General features: G+C 42.4%; 1 long non-coding RNA gene across 1 annotated transcript in view; it reads right to left on the bottom strand.

Moving 5' to 3' along the window:
• Positions 1-16,586, bottom strand: part of LOC144328863 (uncharacterized) — a 50,509-nt gene that overhangs the window by 9,233 nt on the left and 24,690 nt on the right. Inside the window, exon 2 of the long non-coding RNA XR_013394171.1 lies at positions 2,913-3,023. This is a non-coding gene — a long non-coding RNA (uncharacterized LOC144328863). The remainder of the gene's footprint in view (positions 1-2,912; positions 3,024-16,586) is intronic.

Below are 16,586 nucleotides of genomic sequence, written 5' to 3' on the forward strand. Positions count from 1 at the left end.
GATTAACGTCCAGGCTAAGCATGTTATAGGACAGCGTCCTGGACAAACTGAGGTCACAATGTTCTTTGAATGTGAGGTGGGCCTCAATATGAAGTATGAGGACGCTCTTAGGTTAGTCAATGCTAGTAGTGAAGAAATGTCAACTAAACTCCATCAGCTTGTGTAACAGTAGGGCCAGAGTCCATGTGATTTTAACTGACCAATTATTACAAACTGGTCTGCCCTGGTGCTCAGGTTAGTGATCTGTGTGTCTGTTAAGACAACATGGAAGCTAAATAAGTAAAACAGCCATGCATATTCAATTTAGAAGGAAGGAGTGTGATACTTCTACCTATAGAAAATGACATTATTTTCGCTTTCATATATATGCTTTCATGCACTCTATAATTTGAGTTGTGACATTTCTAAAGTGGCTGGGCTGGCTTCTTTTTGTAGTACAAACACACTGGCAAATTAGTAATACTGTAAAAACACCAAATTAGGAGACTACAAATTTGGTGTGTTTTTTGCTAGTTTGAGCTAGAAGATGTTGTTTTGTGTGATATAATCCCAATTCTTTCCATCTGTGGAACAATTGCTGGTAAGCGCCTTCCTGCTTTTTGTTTTATACTCCATTTTTATCTACAGGCTGTTTCACAAAACCTTACTACTGTAGGACCAACCCTGGCTGAGCCAATGTAAAGAAAGTGTTTGTATCCCATGTCAAAGCCTTTGAAAGATTCTCGCAGGTTAGGACATGGCGGCTGTTTTATGCTCAGAAGTAATATATTGTCAGCAACACAAGGAGGAGACTCTTCATGTATATCACAGCAGGGGCAGCCAACGTGAAGCTGTTGGACTGTAATTGCCAGGAGCCTCAGGCAGCATGGCCAATGGTCTGGGACAATGGGAGTTGCAGTCGAACACCACCGGGGGACACACCATGTTGGCTGACCCAGGATTATTATCAGTACAGTACACTGTTGGATAATATAGGTTTATGTGACTAGGAATGAGCCCTGTATCTATGTATCTGTCTCTATGACAGCAGCTCCAAAATACAGTGAAGCAAGATGTCTAGCGTTGTTTCCTGTGCAGAACCTTGTGAACCGTAGATACTATGCAGGTTCATATAGTTGACAGTAAGGGAAAGGGGTGGATTCCCTCCACCCAATAAAATAGGCAAAGTCAGCTTGATCTGCCGCACTTGCTATTGATAGCATTATGCTATTGCTACTGAGGCAAAAGTCACTGCTTGAGCCTCTACAGCAGAATCTGTCTATGTCAGGGGTCAGCAAACTTTTTCAGCAGGGGGCCGGTCCACTGTCCCTCAGACCTTGTGGGAGGCCGGACTATATTTTTTTGGGGGGGGGGCGATGATGCAAGAGCATCATGAGCCCCAATGGCTGCTTACTTGTGTCTTGTGAGCACCAGGGGCTGGTGGTGGCGGAGGGACGAAAGGGCTCCAGGGAGGGGCTGCTTAAAATGGCGGCCGCTTGAGTGCTGCTGCTTCTGGCACACAAAAAAAAACCAAAACAAAAAAACAAAAAAAAACCCAGCCCCCTTCCTCCTCTAGGCAGGGCAGGGAGAAGCCAGGAGGACGGAGGGAGGACGCATTGCCACTGCTGCCATGTGAAGGAGAGGGAAAGAGCACGTGCACTGGCAATCCATGCTGCAATTCCCGGACTGTCCGCAGGCCGGATTCAGAAGGCAATTGGACCTGATCTGACCCACGGACCTTAGTTTGCCGACCCATGGTCTACATGATCAGACAAGCTGAACGGCCATCAAAAATGTGCATTTTCATGCTAAGGCTTGAAGGAAGACCTTATTCTTTGTCCCCATGACCATTATCATTTTTTTAGAGATGCCTGTTTTTCAGGAAAGTGCCTTGTTCGATGATGATGGTGGTGGTGGTGGTAGTGGTGATGATTTACTATTTATACCCCACCAACTCTATTCTCTATCATGTAGATGCTGATTTCACATTTGTAGCAATTTCTTTCTACATTAGATGCTTGATATAGGTTGATTGGCATCTAGGGCAGAGACATCGGTGATAGAGATCAGTATCCATTAAATTAAATCCAATCACCTATGTGACTTCCTTCTAATTGTAGGCTTACTATTATCTGCGAATATCATGTCAGTTAAAGAACACAACAAATGGCATTTTGTGGACCATGATTGTGGCAAAACGGATGCAAGGGGCCAACAGCTTAAGAGCAACACTTTTCAGAGAGACACTGATATATTACTTCTCTCTGAAATCAAGCGATCTACAGTGCCAGCTACAATAGGACCCCCACTCCTTGTTCCGCATGCCTCAGCCTGTGCGATGCTCTAATTAATTTTGTTTTGTTTCAAGAAAGAGCTCTCCAAGTTCAAGCTGGTGCCAAGGGCAAGTTCAGAGACACAGCCAAGGAAGATAGAAAGGAACCGGCACTTAAAAGTGATGTTCTCCAGAAGGCACAAAATATGTAAAGGTCTAAATCTAAAATATTCAGTTATGTATGCCTTGAGCTTATTGCTCAACCTGCACTTCCCCGTTTCTCCCTTCCCTGGTGCCTCAAGGGGAATAAAAATTGATGAAACTACTTCCGAGAGCTGTTGGCTGTGTTTGGTGCTAGTTGGTGCACGTTCATCTCTCCCTGCCCTCCCCTCTCATTCACATTTATTAGTTCAGTGCCAAATTCACTTGGCTCACACAATGAAAGAAATGTTATCTTTCTTTAGACACTTCCCATTTAGGCTGCACTCTTCAAAGGCACCTCTCTAAGCTGGTGCATTGAGCTTTGCTGGACACACCAGCATGCACTTTATTTCATTTTACTAATTGTAGTGGAATCTGAGGAATACTAGATGATTTGTGGGGTGAAATGCTTCCTTGTGGATAGCTCCACAGCAGCGCCACAAGGAGCAATTTAACTCACCTTCCATCTGGTGACCATAAATGTGTGCAATATCCAGTTCCTCATCAGGAGAAACCTGATTCTTCAGTTGGAATAGGGACACTGTATATATAATCTTAGAGGCATTTTCTTCTGGAAGAAAGAGAGGGAAAACTAATGAACAGTTATGCCATTTAAGAATAATATTTCTCATGCATAGCATGTCCAAAGTCATTCTCATTTTTATCTTGCTTATTTTCACATTGGCCAACGGAGAGACTGCTGTCATTTGCAGGAGGGGAGAGTGAGTACCGTATGTGTTTGGGTCCTGTTTGAAGGTTTCCCACAGGCCTTTGTATCTTTGTAGGCCACTGTGAGAACAGGATGGTAGGCTACAGCCTTTAGTCAACCAAACCAGAGCAGTCAAAAATGTGGAAGGTGGAAATTACATTAACCTAAACCTTGACTTCCAGATTTTGATGCAGCTCCTCTACAGAGAGACTATGTATGTACAAGAAGTTTTGTTTGAAGGTTCTGCTAATGTGATCTGGAATGCTCTGAGATTCAGGGCTCCTAATTGTCTAGCAAGAAACTAGACACATGTCTAACTTACATGTACAAACAATATGTGCAGGAGAACTGGATCAATGTATGGTGGTCAAGAGTAGGGCCACAAAGCACAATGCCCACTAGTCCTCCACATACTGACTGTGCCCTGTTTGGGCTTAAGACCCATTTCACACAAGCAGTATTGCACATGGGGTTGCATGCCAGCTTCTGCATTTGTGGTTACCATGGCAGGTGTGGTGGGAGATCAGCCTTCTGACCAACCTAAGCACCAGTGAGATGGTTGATCATCATCCCAGACATCCTGTGATCTCTGCCTATTTCTCAACTTCTAAGTTGAAAGGAGGGGCTCTATTATTTGGTCCCTTTTTCTGAGGTGTTTGGTGCACCTAACACAGAGTGGTCAAACTGGAGAGTGCTCTGATGCCTTTTCCCCTGCAGGTTAGGTTGGCATGGTGCTGCTATATAGGGCCAAAGAAGACTCTGGTGGCCACAGTGTTTGGCTAGCAAGACCAGCCAAAAATTGTAAACTCCTGTTTGCATGGTTCTGGATTAAGCCACATACCACATCACATGCTATCATATAGATATTGAGCAGAGCATCAAAAGACATTGTAACCTCAACCACGACTACCCACAACTACTATTACTAAAAATTTATAAAGCAGCAGCAATGTGTTGTGTAACATTGTTATTCTGATTGAATCCTGTATTGCCACACAACTTAATAAAATTACAGGGTGAGGAATATTACAAAACCAGTGCTTAACTTATTGATGTGTTAAAGAGAGCATGTATTGTATAACAACCTAGATTATTATTATTAAAAGAAAGCACATATTTACTCAGAAGTAAATTAATGGAACTCAAAGGGATGTTTTCTTAGGTAAGTGGATATAGGATTGCAGTTTAAGGCAGCACACCGGTGGTGTAAGCCCTATTGGCCACAGTATTACTTCTGAGTAGACTGGTTTAGGATTGTTTTTAATCTGGTGTCCAAAACATAAGAACAATTTTTGGTTTGTTTTTCAACTTTTAGTTGAAGACCAGCTCATATAAAAAATATTGATAATGACTTGAAAATCATGGTACAAACAGAAATTCTAATGGAAATGCCAGCAATCCTGACATGAATGGCGCCAGTATAAATACTTCCAAACTGACAGCTACAAGCCCAGAGGCAAAATAAAAGCAAGTCTCTATCTTTCTATCTTTTTTTTTTTTTTAAAGCCCTGTTTCTTGGCCTTCTGTTACTGGTGATGTCTCACCTAAAGGGTATCCAGTGACTCATCTTCCAATTACTGTTGCTGTCATTCTGGTCCAAATTAAGAGACGCTTTAGAAGATTAAAATAACCCAGTTGTGAGGCCTTATGAAAGCTTTGCTCTAAGCAACCTGACTTCCCTCTGATTATGCTTAAGAGGCTTTTGGATTCACGTGTAAAATACATCTCGGGAACAGCAAATGGCCTTTGCCTTTGAAAATAAGACAATGAGAGAGTTGCTCTAAACAGGAAAAGCCTTTCTTTCAAAATAACCATTCACTCAATATCATCTTAAGCTATTTTCAAGGGTACGTCAAATATGTTGAGGTGGACATGAATTACTGTTGCTGCAGAGTGCTTGGATTCAAGATATTGTTGAGGAAAAGGTTTCACCTGAATTAACTTCGGGTAATCTGATGCTTTGAAGGAAAAAGAGAAATCTAGCAAAGGTTCCTCACTGTGCTACATATACAATGTATCCTGAACAGCGGCGTAGCGTGGGTTGTCAGCACCCGGGGCAAGGCAAGTAATTTGCGCCCCCTAACCCGTGGATTTGCGCCCCCTAACCTGTGGATTTGCGCCCCCTAACCCGTGGATTTGCCCTAACCCAAGATGTTGCGCCCGGTGCGGCTGGCCCCCCCTGCACCCCCCACGCTACGCCACTGACCCTGAAGCCTGAGAAGCAGGTATGCACTTTGAGGAGGTACGATTAGCTCCAGCTCTCAGATGTTTGTAATACAAAAGCTTTTTCTACAGTCAGAACACATCGATTCCACTGCTCCGCTCCTGACTTCTATGCATTTCTCATCTCTGAGCATGGGTTCTGTGTGCATACAGCCTCTGCGCGTACATCTTGTACATGCATGATCAGGGACCCTGCTTCTTTGAAGGGTTCCAGATCATGCATACAGAACCTATGCACATACAGCTAAATGCAGGGATGAGGGATCTGTGGAACTCAGGATATCAAAGAGGCTGTGAAAGTTGTGTAATGCAGTTCTGGCTGCAGCTGTGAGGTGCTTTCCTATATATTTACTTTCCTTAGTCTGATCTGATCAGAAAAATGTATCGATGGAAGAAATGTTGGTGTCCTCCCAAGCAGGGCTCAGAAAAGAACCGTGGGGCCTTGCAAAAGCCAACCTCAAAGGAGAAATGAGTTTTACATGCCCCTGAATCCTTCTGCAGCTTGGATTGAAATCTAAGGTGGGAAAGAATTGCTGGCTCCTTCCACTATGCGATGCAGGGGAGCAACGTTAGCCACCATTTTTTGTCCCTGCATCTATTCATTTAAGGCAAATATTTCGTTTAAATACAGGCAGATTTAAGAGACGGATAGGTGGCAGATTTCTCCAGGCCTTGGATTCACTCAGGAAAACTCTCCACAATTTTCTGAATTTTGTGTGTGGAAGATCTTGCGTATCCATCTATGGTGGCCAGATACCCAGATTTCCAATGCACAGAGCTGTATTTCTCCCAGAAAGGCAATCCATCCTCCCAATACAACCTCCAGAATGTAGGTCTAGCTGACATCTGGCAAGTCAAGTTCCGCCAAACACACAACAGTATGTTATTTGCCTCCAGATAAAGTCAGGCCAGCCTTAGTTGAACATTTAATAAACAATTTCCTAGTGGAAACCACACATAACTTTACAAGGCTAGGGCTGCATCAATAAATCCATCATTCTGTTTTTAGATAAACATTAACAGAGATTAGAGAGCCAGGTCACCCTCTGAACTTCCATTCTTGTGTGAGTGTGCTGTCAACAATCAAGCTGTATAAACAAAGGTCTGTGTGTGCCTGTGCAGCAAAACGTCTCCTCTCTCTGTTGCCTCAGCTTCACTTTAGCAAGGGCGGAGCAGAACTGGAAATGTCTGTCTCCTGCAAGACAAAATCTGGAGGGGAGCCAAATTCCACTGGTCCTACAGCTTCAGGGAGGAAAGAGTTGTAAACCAGCAATTAGTAATCCTGCTACTAAGAGGAAAGATTGCTGGGAAGTATAAATAGGGTCACTGTTTATACACAAGTTAAACTAGGAAGTGATCTGATTATATTGCTGCCAAAACGGCATGAGGGGGGAAAGAGCTCAGCTTGTGAGAATCACTGGGCTAATTCACATGACTCTTTCAGCAGGGCAAAATGTTGTTTGACTCGGCCTGTGAGCTGTTCTACACATGGTGTAGACTGAAGGCTAAGGGAAGTTTTCTGGCTAGCAGTGCTTCAGGCTGCAAGTAATAATAATAATAATTTATTATTTATACCCCACCCATCTGGCTGAGTTTCCCCAGCCACAAGTGGGTTGTGTGTGTCCTATTCTTAAATTTTTCCTTCTTGAATGTGACAAAGCCAATACGCTGGGATACAGCTTAGTATACAATACAAATGGAACAGTTTAAGCAGGACTTTCAGAAATGTGGCACATTCACACCCCAATCTACAGTGGCACGCCTCACATAATGTGTAGAATGGCTTGGTTGGTAAGGTGGTTTGCCAAGCTTAGTTGCTGGAAGTGATTTATCTGATAGCTTTGTTATATATACATGAGGTTATTATTGGTTGCTCTATCATAGTCTACTCAAGGGCGGGAGATTAGGATTGATTGGTAGATCTCTGAGTGATCTGCAAAAGATTAACAATGGCAGCAGCAAAATGATTTCCCCCACTTAAATTAGGGTGCTGAAATGATGATGATGAGCCAGGAGTAGCTTTTGTGTGAAAGGACTGGGCTTGCTTCAGTTCTGGTACTGGTGGGGGGGTAGGCAATTGCTAGGCTCAAATTAGTTCTTTTATTCTAACAATATGTCTTTTGCAGTTGGTACTGATTGATACTGTAGATCTGGGGGTTCTAGTAAAAATGAATTAGATTTGACAAGCATACGGTCTGCCTACCGTTGTTCTACTCAGAATTGTGGTGGGCATGGCCCTTTTGGTTCTTGGGCAGATGTCTTTTGCAGCACTCATTATTAAATCCCCTTCACTGTGTGCTCAAATTATAGTTTGGTCAGCACAGATACAGCACACTGGTGGATCAAAGGTGGCATTTGGGAATGCAATGAAATAACCAGATAAATGCTGAACAAAATGGGGGACAGCATGGATCGGCAAGGGACTTCCTAACACTTATGTCACAGGACATAAAGTGCTGCATTTATAAGTACTATATGAATAACATTTTCATTCAGTTATTTTTTTTAAATAAAAAAGATTAAGTCCAGTCTTAAGATTCAGTATGGAAACCAAATAAGTGATTGATCAATGGAATGAAATTGCACAAAGTAAGTGTTTTAGTCTCAGAGTAGATACTCATTGTGTGAATTGTAAGTTAGACATGGCCCCTAGGAAGGTGGTTTTACCCTTGAAGCTAATAGCAAAGAAACAGTAAATGGTCAAAAGAGGTGTTCACCTAGAAGTTTGAGCTTATTAGGTAATTTAACCACTAATACTAACTGCTCAACCTTTCACCACTGGTTTTAAAACAGGTTTAAAACAAACACAACAGCCAAGAAAATAAACAGAAAAATTGCAGTCACCCAAATGACAACAAAAAGAGTACAGATAAAATCAGTCAACACTAAGAACAAAGTATTAGGAAAATAAGTTTTCAGAAAGTTGCAATATGGATCCCTAGGACAGGGAGTTCCAAAGGAGGCTGCGATGGAGGAAGTCCTCTCTTGCATTTCTGCCAGCCACACCCAAGGATGGAGGATAAATAAGTTCATTTTTTCACCTTGAAGTAAACTGAAGTAATTATCTGGTCCTGGATTAGATCAGAATGCACCTATTAACTGGATCACAAACTTCTCTGAATTTTGCAATGCAGTTTGGGTCTTCCCCCACAATCTTATTTTTCCATGTATATATTTTTTCGAGTTAGTGCACTGGAAATCATTCAAAAATTTACACTTCAGGGGCAGAATGCACATAATATGTATACAATTTAAATGTGAATTTTTATGCATTTTTAAAACAAAGATCTGCCAAGAATGGGATTGATGGGATCTATTATTGAGACATACACAGATGATGTGGAATGGGAATAGGATGATCCAGTCATCCCTCAGATGAGGGGTGGGCATGCAAAAGTGCCTCTCTCAGTGACCTCAGTGTGTGGAAGGGATTGTGGATTCTGCCTAAGCTTCTGTAAAAAGAGTTGTGCTTCCAAGGTGTTAGAATTTGGGCAGAAACAAGCATATAGAAGCAGGATTCCAATCAATTGTTCCAACATGATCATCTCATCAGTCTGGTCTACTCTTCTTTTTGTCACAAGCTTAAAAAATGCTTTCTCTTATTTTATTTCTATGTTAATTTTATCAATTGATTCGTATGATTAATTGACTAAGTTTTCTTCAGCCGGGTGACTACTAACTAATGACTGGGCTGAGGTTCACAAGCAAGCATAGTATACACAACAAGACTGATTAGACCTGACAGGCACCAAGTTCAGAGCTGTAGGGAAGAATGACAGCATAAAATGAGGAGGAAATCATTTGTGACATGCCCTTCACTTAACTTATTGGCGTGTCATTTCCAGCCTAAAGTATATGACGGATCTGAAGCATTATTTTAGAAGACATCCCTCCCCTTCCTTTGCTTAGAGAAAGAGGTATTGTTAATTATAGCTTAATTTCACTTATGTCAGGGCCAAGGAAATTCTGGTACTGATTCACATTCACAGAATGAATGCAGATCAGGCATTAAAGTTCACATAGTCTCTTGTACAACAACAAGTGAAACCTGCAACAAAATGTTGCAGGGCATCCTCACCCGCAATTAGGTGTTCTGTGCAGGATTCCAGATATTCCAGATTTTCCTTCCTTCCAAGCAGGGTATTTTTCTTCCCACCCCATTTTTGTCCTAGGTGACATTTAATATTTTATGGTGGCTCAACATGCTCAGTCTTCATGGGGCTGGATATATTTTTGGAGCAGGGAGATGTCCTCATAGATTTTTTTTAAAAAAGTTTTTTTGTACTTCTGCAAACCTCAGTCTCCACCTTGACTCTAGTCCTGTCAGCAGTCAACATCTGAGTTTGTTACTATCTTCGATTGCTCATCTTAAGTAGTGCCTGAATTAGTTGATTTTGGACCTGTGAATGTATACTTGATTTCAATATGTTCTGTAGGAATTAGAGGATCAGACATAGCAATCCTTTGGGCCTGTCATGTAAACTACAAGTTTGGATCTAGATCTATATTCACATTGCTCTGGGGCAGGTGTGTTCTTAGAGCATGAATATAGGTTGAAATCCTCTCATCTTCCTAAGCTTGTCCATGCAGATTAAAAGTTTTATTTGCTCTAATCATACACACAACAATATGTGGTCACACTTAGTCATACACTCTGTGTGTGTGTGTGTGTGTGTGTGTGTGTGTGTGTATGGGCAGCATGTTCAAAAATAGTATAAATATTATGGAATGCAAACTATTGTACTTTGGGAACACCCATCACCTCTGGCATTGGCAAGAACTGCGTTACATAAACAGTTATGCAATTAAAAAAATAGATTAATTTAGGGGCAACAGAAAGGCACATGTTGAAAAAGTACCTTCCAGAGTTGGAAATTTCTGCAGATCTAGAACTTTGGAACACACTGTTTAGATTGGTCTCTGTGTGTGCAAGTGTGTCTTTGCTGTGTGGGGAAGGCAGGACTGGCGTGCGCAAGCAGAAATAGCGCACAATTCACTACTAAGTAAACTCATTCCTCTGTGCCTCTACAGGGCATTTACAGAGCAGGAATTATACTGGCTGGATGACAGTAGGAACTTGACTAAGTCTGTTGTGCCAGCAGATCTTGGAGGTGATCTGACATTGGGCTTATTATGCAAGCATGTCAGGAAGAAGGATGCCAGCATATAATTATGCTGGCACTGCCTCAACTCTGGTGCAACTTCACTGATACAGAAGCCTTAAATGGTGATAATGGGATCATGGTGGGGAGGAGGAGCCCTTTCCAAACATGGCTTTATTGATATCTTAAACCATGGCTTGCCAATTTGTTGGGGCAGGGGGAGGCAATGGGCATATTTGGAATTTGAAGAAAGTGTCCATGGCGCCAATCACACAATGGCTGCTGTGGAGCGTGCGTGTCAATGGCTGCCGTTGCGGTGTGGCGTAACCCAAAATGGCTGCCACATCTAATAGAGCAGAGAAAGAGATAGGGTCGCAAAATGGTGTGGGCATGCCTCTCCTGACCCTGCTCTGGACAACAGTGCTTGCTCAAAGGCAGAAAGTCTTTGCACCTTTACTCTGTTCAGAGTGGAAGGAAGGCTATCGAATCCTGACATCCAATTAAATGGGGCTACAGGAGTGGGGGCTGTGTTCAATACAGGAGAGACCAAGCAAGTGAAAACAGGAGCTGAGCAGGAACATTGTGCATTGTGGGTTTTTGAGGGCATCTCTACTGAGATGTACCCGGGACGCGGGTGGTGCTGTGGGTAAAAGCCTCAGCGCCTAGGACTTGCCGATCGAAAGGTCGGCGGTTCGAATCCCCGCAGTGGGGTGCGCTCCCGTCGTTCGGTCCCAGCGCCTGCCAACCTAGCAGTTCGAAAGCACCCCCGGGTGCAAGTAGATAAATAGGGACCGCTTACTAGCAGGAAGGTAAACGGAGTTTCCGTGTGCTGCGCTGGCTCACCAGATGCAGCTTGTCACGCTGGCCACGTGACCCAGAAGTGTCTGCGGACAGCGCTGGGTCCCGGCCTATAGAGTGAGATGAGCACACAACCCTGGAGTCTGTCAAGACTGGCCCGTACGGGCAGGGGTACCTTTACCTTTACTACTGAGATGTATGTGCATGGCAGGCCTGCAGATTTGATGGTGGACCTGCTATTATATTAAGCATAGCCAGGCAGGATGCAGGGTTAAGATTGCAGCCAGTGTCATTTAGAAGAGAATCAAATGTTGAGTCTAATGGCAAAAAAAACCTGTGATCAATGCTAATCTCCCTCTCCCCCCCCCTCCGCCCCACCTTAGCTCTGTCAAAACAAATAAATTTCTGAAAGTGGAATGTACATACTGAAAGCTACCCTTGGGTTGTCTGTCTCATATACTGATTAGCTACATGAGAATTTGCTAAAGTAATTACCTCCTAGTAGTTGGCAATTACCATGGCAACCTCACCATCACAAGATAAATTCAGCCGTTAATGAAAGCACCACTACCAATGTGTCAACTCTGAAACATACATTATATGCCTTAAAAAAGAAAAAAGAAGAACCTTTGAACAAAAGCCTTTCCTGACTAAATTGGAGAAACAGGTAGGCAGCATATTCATGCAAACTGTAGGACGGCCCCGAATCAGACAAGAGAATGGATGGCTTTCATTCCCCCCCCTTTCACTTTTCCGAACCCAGAATCTGTGACAGGTTAACAAAAAGTATCTTATTTCAATTCACAAAATTGTACCTATTTGAATACTTTCCAGAAAGTGGTTTTAACCAAGGGACAAGGCAAATTTGGAGTGATTTAAGGCAATTTATTTGTTCCATCTGAATATTGTGCAAAAATGTAGGTCTTTCAAATACTGCTCTTCAAATCTTAAGTTCAGTTCTGCACATTTACACTTCGGTTTGCGATATTCTTTAAAAAAAAACTCCCCATGAAAACTAGTGCAAATTCCTCCTTATATACATGCATAGCCTCTTGGGCTTGCCGATCGGTTCTAATCTACGCAACAGGGTAATTTTCACTAACGTGCACGTTAAGACAAATTTTACCCCAGTATGTGCATTTTTGTACACATTGCTTGGTTGGAGAACAGCACTGCAAAAATTGGAGAAATACGAATTTCAATAGATGGTTTTGTTTTTGTTCTCATTTTGCATCAGAAAGTGAAAATGAGGTAGGTTTCCCTTTAAATGTGACCTGAATCAAATTTCCCCCCAGCCGCTACTCAGAACAAACCTGTGAGCTAAGTTAGGCAGAGAGAAAGTGATTGTGAGGCCCAAGCTTTTTGGTTAAATGTGAATTTTTTGTGGTTTCCCTGCCTTCTTATCACTCATCCTTGCCTCTCCTTACTGCTTGATACACCAGCTCCTGGCACCCTTGGAAAAGGTCCAATTTGCCCCGGGATTCAGGCCTTGGCCAAATCCGGTGCACAATTTTAATAGATCCATGATAGATATGGATTGTGACTAATGTGCTGTGTAAACTACTTCCCAAACCAAAGGTGGGAGTGTACTGAATCCAGAGTAAATGGTTGTGTGTACACAGCCTCTGTATTCTTTCCGAAGGTCTTACTTTCCACATATGAAGAAGTCTTTAATGTTTTCCAAAGAAACATGTTTCTTCAGGTTGATACAGTAAGCAAATTATGATGTTGCCCGCAGTGTTTCTTTTCCAATGAAGCTGCCTGTGGGCAAATGTTGGCGGGGTGCACATAAGAGGAGTAAATAAATAAATATTTACACTCCTCTTACTATTTGCAGGAATAAGGTGTGGAGTATGTACCTAGCTTTGCCATGACTCCATTGTTTACAGTGAACTCCATTGTTTACAATGGAGAACTGATGGAGGCCAAAGGTACAGCCTTGTTTCACTGGGGGGGGGGGAGGGATTTGGAGAAACTGTGAAGTCACAAAACATGCATTTTGCGGTATAATTAGTATTAAACTATGACATGCCCCTCACTTCTCCACATGCTTTCCAGGAACCCAAGATTACTGCCACCAGGTTTAGATTCCCCTGGATAAGAGAGAGCTGGAAGCCTATCCTGTCTTTGCAATTTTTCTTTCATTTACAAATATACAGTCAGAGCCTACTGGAAGTAAGTAGATCCATAATAATAATAATAATAATAATAATAATAATAATAATAATAATAAATAAATAAATAAATAAATAAATAAAATCTCTATGTGGGACAAGAAGCTACAGTTAGAACTGGATATGGAACAACTGATTGGTTCAAAATTGGGAAAGGAGTACGACAAGGCTGTATATTGTCTCCCTGCTTATTTAATTTATATGCAGAATTCATCATGCAAAAGGCTGGGCTGGATGAATCCCTAGCCAGAATTAAGATTGCCGGAAGAAATATCAACAACCTCAGATATGCAGATGACACAACATTGATGGCAGAAAGTGAGGAGGAATTAAAGAACCTTTTATTGAGGGTGAAAGAGGAGAGTGGAAAATATGGTCTGAAGCTTAACATCAAAAAAACGAAGATTATGGCCACTGGTCCCATCACCTCCTGGCAAATAGAAGGGGAAGAAATGGAGGCAGTGAGAGATTTTACTTTCTTGGGCTCCATGATCACTGCAGATGGTGACAGCAGCCACGAAATTAAAAGACGCCTGCTTCTTGGGAGAAAAGCAATGACAAACCTAGACAGCACCTTAAAAAGTAGAGACATCACCTTGCCAACAAAGGTCCGTATAGTAAAAGCTATGGTTTTCCCAGTAGTGATGTATGGAAGTGAGAGCTGGACCATAAAGAAGGCTGATTGCCGAAGAATTGATGCTTTTGAATTATGGTGCTGGAGGAGACTCTTGAGAGTCCCATGGACTGCAAGAAGATCAAACCTATCCATTCTTAAGGAAATCAGCCCTGAGTGCTCACTGGAAGGACAGATCATGAAGCTGAGGCTCCAATACTTTGGCCACCTCATGAGAAGAGAAGACCCCCTGGAAAAGACCCTGATGTTGGGAAAGATGGAGGGCACAAGGAGAAGGGGACGACAGAGGACGAGATGGCTGGATAGTGTTCTTGAAGCTACCAGCATGAGTTTGACCAAACTGTGGGAGGCAGTGGAAGACAGAAGTGCCTGGCGTGCTCTGGTCCATGGGGTCACAAAGAGTCGGACACGACTAAATGACTAAACAACAACAACAATAATAAATAGGCAGCAAACCAACAGGTTGTGTTTGTGGTTCTCAAAACAACAGCATAGATCTTTAGGGGGGCACCCTCAAGTCCATTTGCTTCCAGTCAAGCTAAACTCCTCCCTCTCCCCACAGTCTCATTTCATGCCTCTTTATGTTCACCTTATGTGATCGATAATATTCTAAAGATTATGGTCGTCTAGAAACATTGGCCAAAATTGGCCCAAGCCAAAAGCTGGGGTGGAGAATATTTTTCAGCCTGAGGGCCAAATCCCCTTATGACAACCTTCCAAGGGCCATAGTGTATTTCAGTCGTGGTGCGGCCAGAGGTAAAAGTAGGCAGCATCAAGGATGTGACTCTTGTGTTTTTATAGTGGCACACATTTCAACCACACAAAACTCAGGGGTTTCTCTGCATATCTTCCTCTACCACCATCCTCCGTCCAAGCTAGGAAGAAGCATTATCACAGTTCAAGGACATATTCTAGCCAGGCAAGAACACTTCAGGTTGTACAACAAGTCCACTGATGAGTGTGACCTGGAAGGAGCAGCTAGAGAGACATGTGGGGCACATTTGGTCCCCAGGCCTCAGATTCTCCACCCTATAAGCCCTTTTAACATATCTGTGTGTGCATGTAAGTGATATAATTCCTTTTTAAAGCAACGCAATAACAAAGGCCCAAAAGCATAAAACTACCTCATCACAATGTTATTGAAATTAAACTATTTGTTGTTGGAGATTGAGAAATATCAATCTTTTCCACCCTTACTAAATACAACTCATGCATGGGAAATCAATTATTCAGCCACATGGCTAAATTAATCACAGAAGGGAGCAGTCAAAAGCAGTGTTTGCTATAGCGTACGATATAATGTTACACAATTACCCAGGTGTACCACAGTGGCTTTTCACTCAACACCTCTGCGTATTACCCAGACACTGCCAGACACAGGATGCTAAACGAGATGAACGGGTTGATATGGCACCTCCATTGTTAACTAGATGTTTGGAAATTAAAACTCTTCATAGAAGCGCACGCCTTAAAAACCTAACATGAACCACACATCTTAAAAGCTAGTACCATTCCGTGTTAGTTGTTTGTAAGTATTTTAACAAAAGAATGCCCTCAGAATGCATGAAACTACTGTTTCGCCACTTGAACACAACTGAAAAGCAAAGTATAGGAAAGCATGATGATTAAATCTGCTGCAGCAATTAGAAAGGTCTGCAGCTTGGTGGTAGAGTGTGTGCTTCACACACAAAAGGCCCCGTGTCCAGACTTTGACATTTCCAGCTGAGAGTTGGAAATCTCTCTCTCTGAAACCCTGGAGAACTGCTACCATTCAGTGTAGGCAAAACTAAGTTAGATAGTTCGTTAATCTGACTTGGTTTAGGGAAGGTCTCTAGATACTGACAAATGTGCACACAAGCCTTTGGAATGGAATGATGCTAAATAAATTTATGAAATTGTGCTTTTGCAAATAAACAATTTGATCCCCAATGGAGCTATGGGACTGGAAAAGAGAACTTCGTCGGGTGGGAGAAGAGATGCAAAAAAGGGAACAAAGAACAAAACACCCACAGACATTTGCTTGCTTTCCTCTTTAGTTTCCAGAGTTTACAGCAATACAAGAACTTACTTGGGATGTAGGATGTGGGAAGGGATGTAATTTAAAGCTATTATACTTAGTGAAACAGTGCTTAGTGAGAACTGCAGGATTTAAAAATACTACTGTTTTTGTTGATGCTGTTGTCGTCACCAACATTGGCTTTGTTCACTTAATTTATCCAACACACATCAATACTTCTAAATGAAATGTGTTTGCATTTCTATGAAAATCTTTGCCCGGGCATTCAAAGATGAAAGCAGTGAGACTTACTGCAACTAAATAAAGTTTTTTCTCCCCCCCCCCTTTCCCCCTTATTGCATGGGGACAATCTATACAGGCTTCCATGCCACAGTAGTCAGTATTGTGCGTGGGCATGAATAGCCACAGCTTGAATTTGCAGGATGCCAAAGGCTGTGAAAAAATATACCTTTCCCAAAGGAATTTAAACAAGTGTGA

This window comes from Podarcis muralis, chromosome 9, assembly GCF_964188315.1.
Source record: "Podarcis muralis chromosome 9, rPodMur119.hap1.1, whole genome shotgun sequence".
Taxonomy (NCBI): Eukaryota; Metazoa; Chordata; class Lepidosauria; order Squamata; family Lacertidae; genus Podarcis; species Podarcis muralis.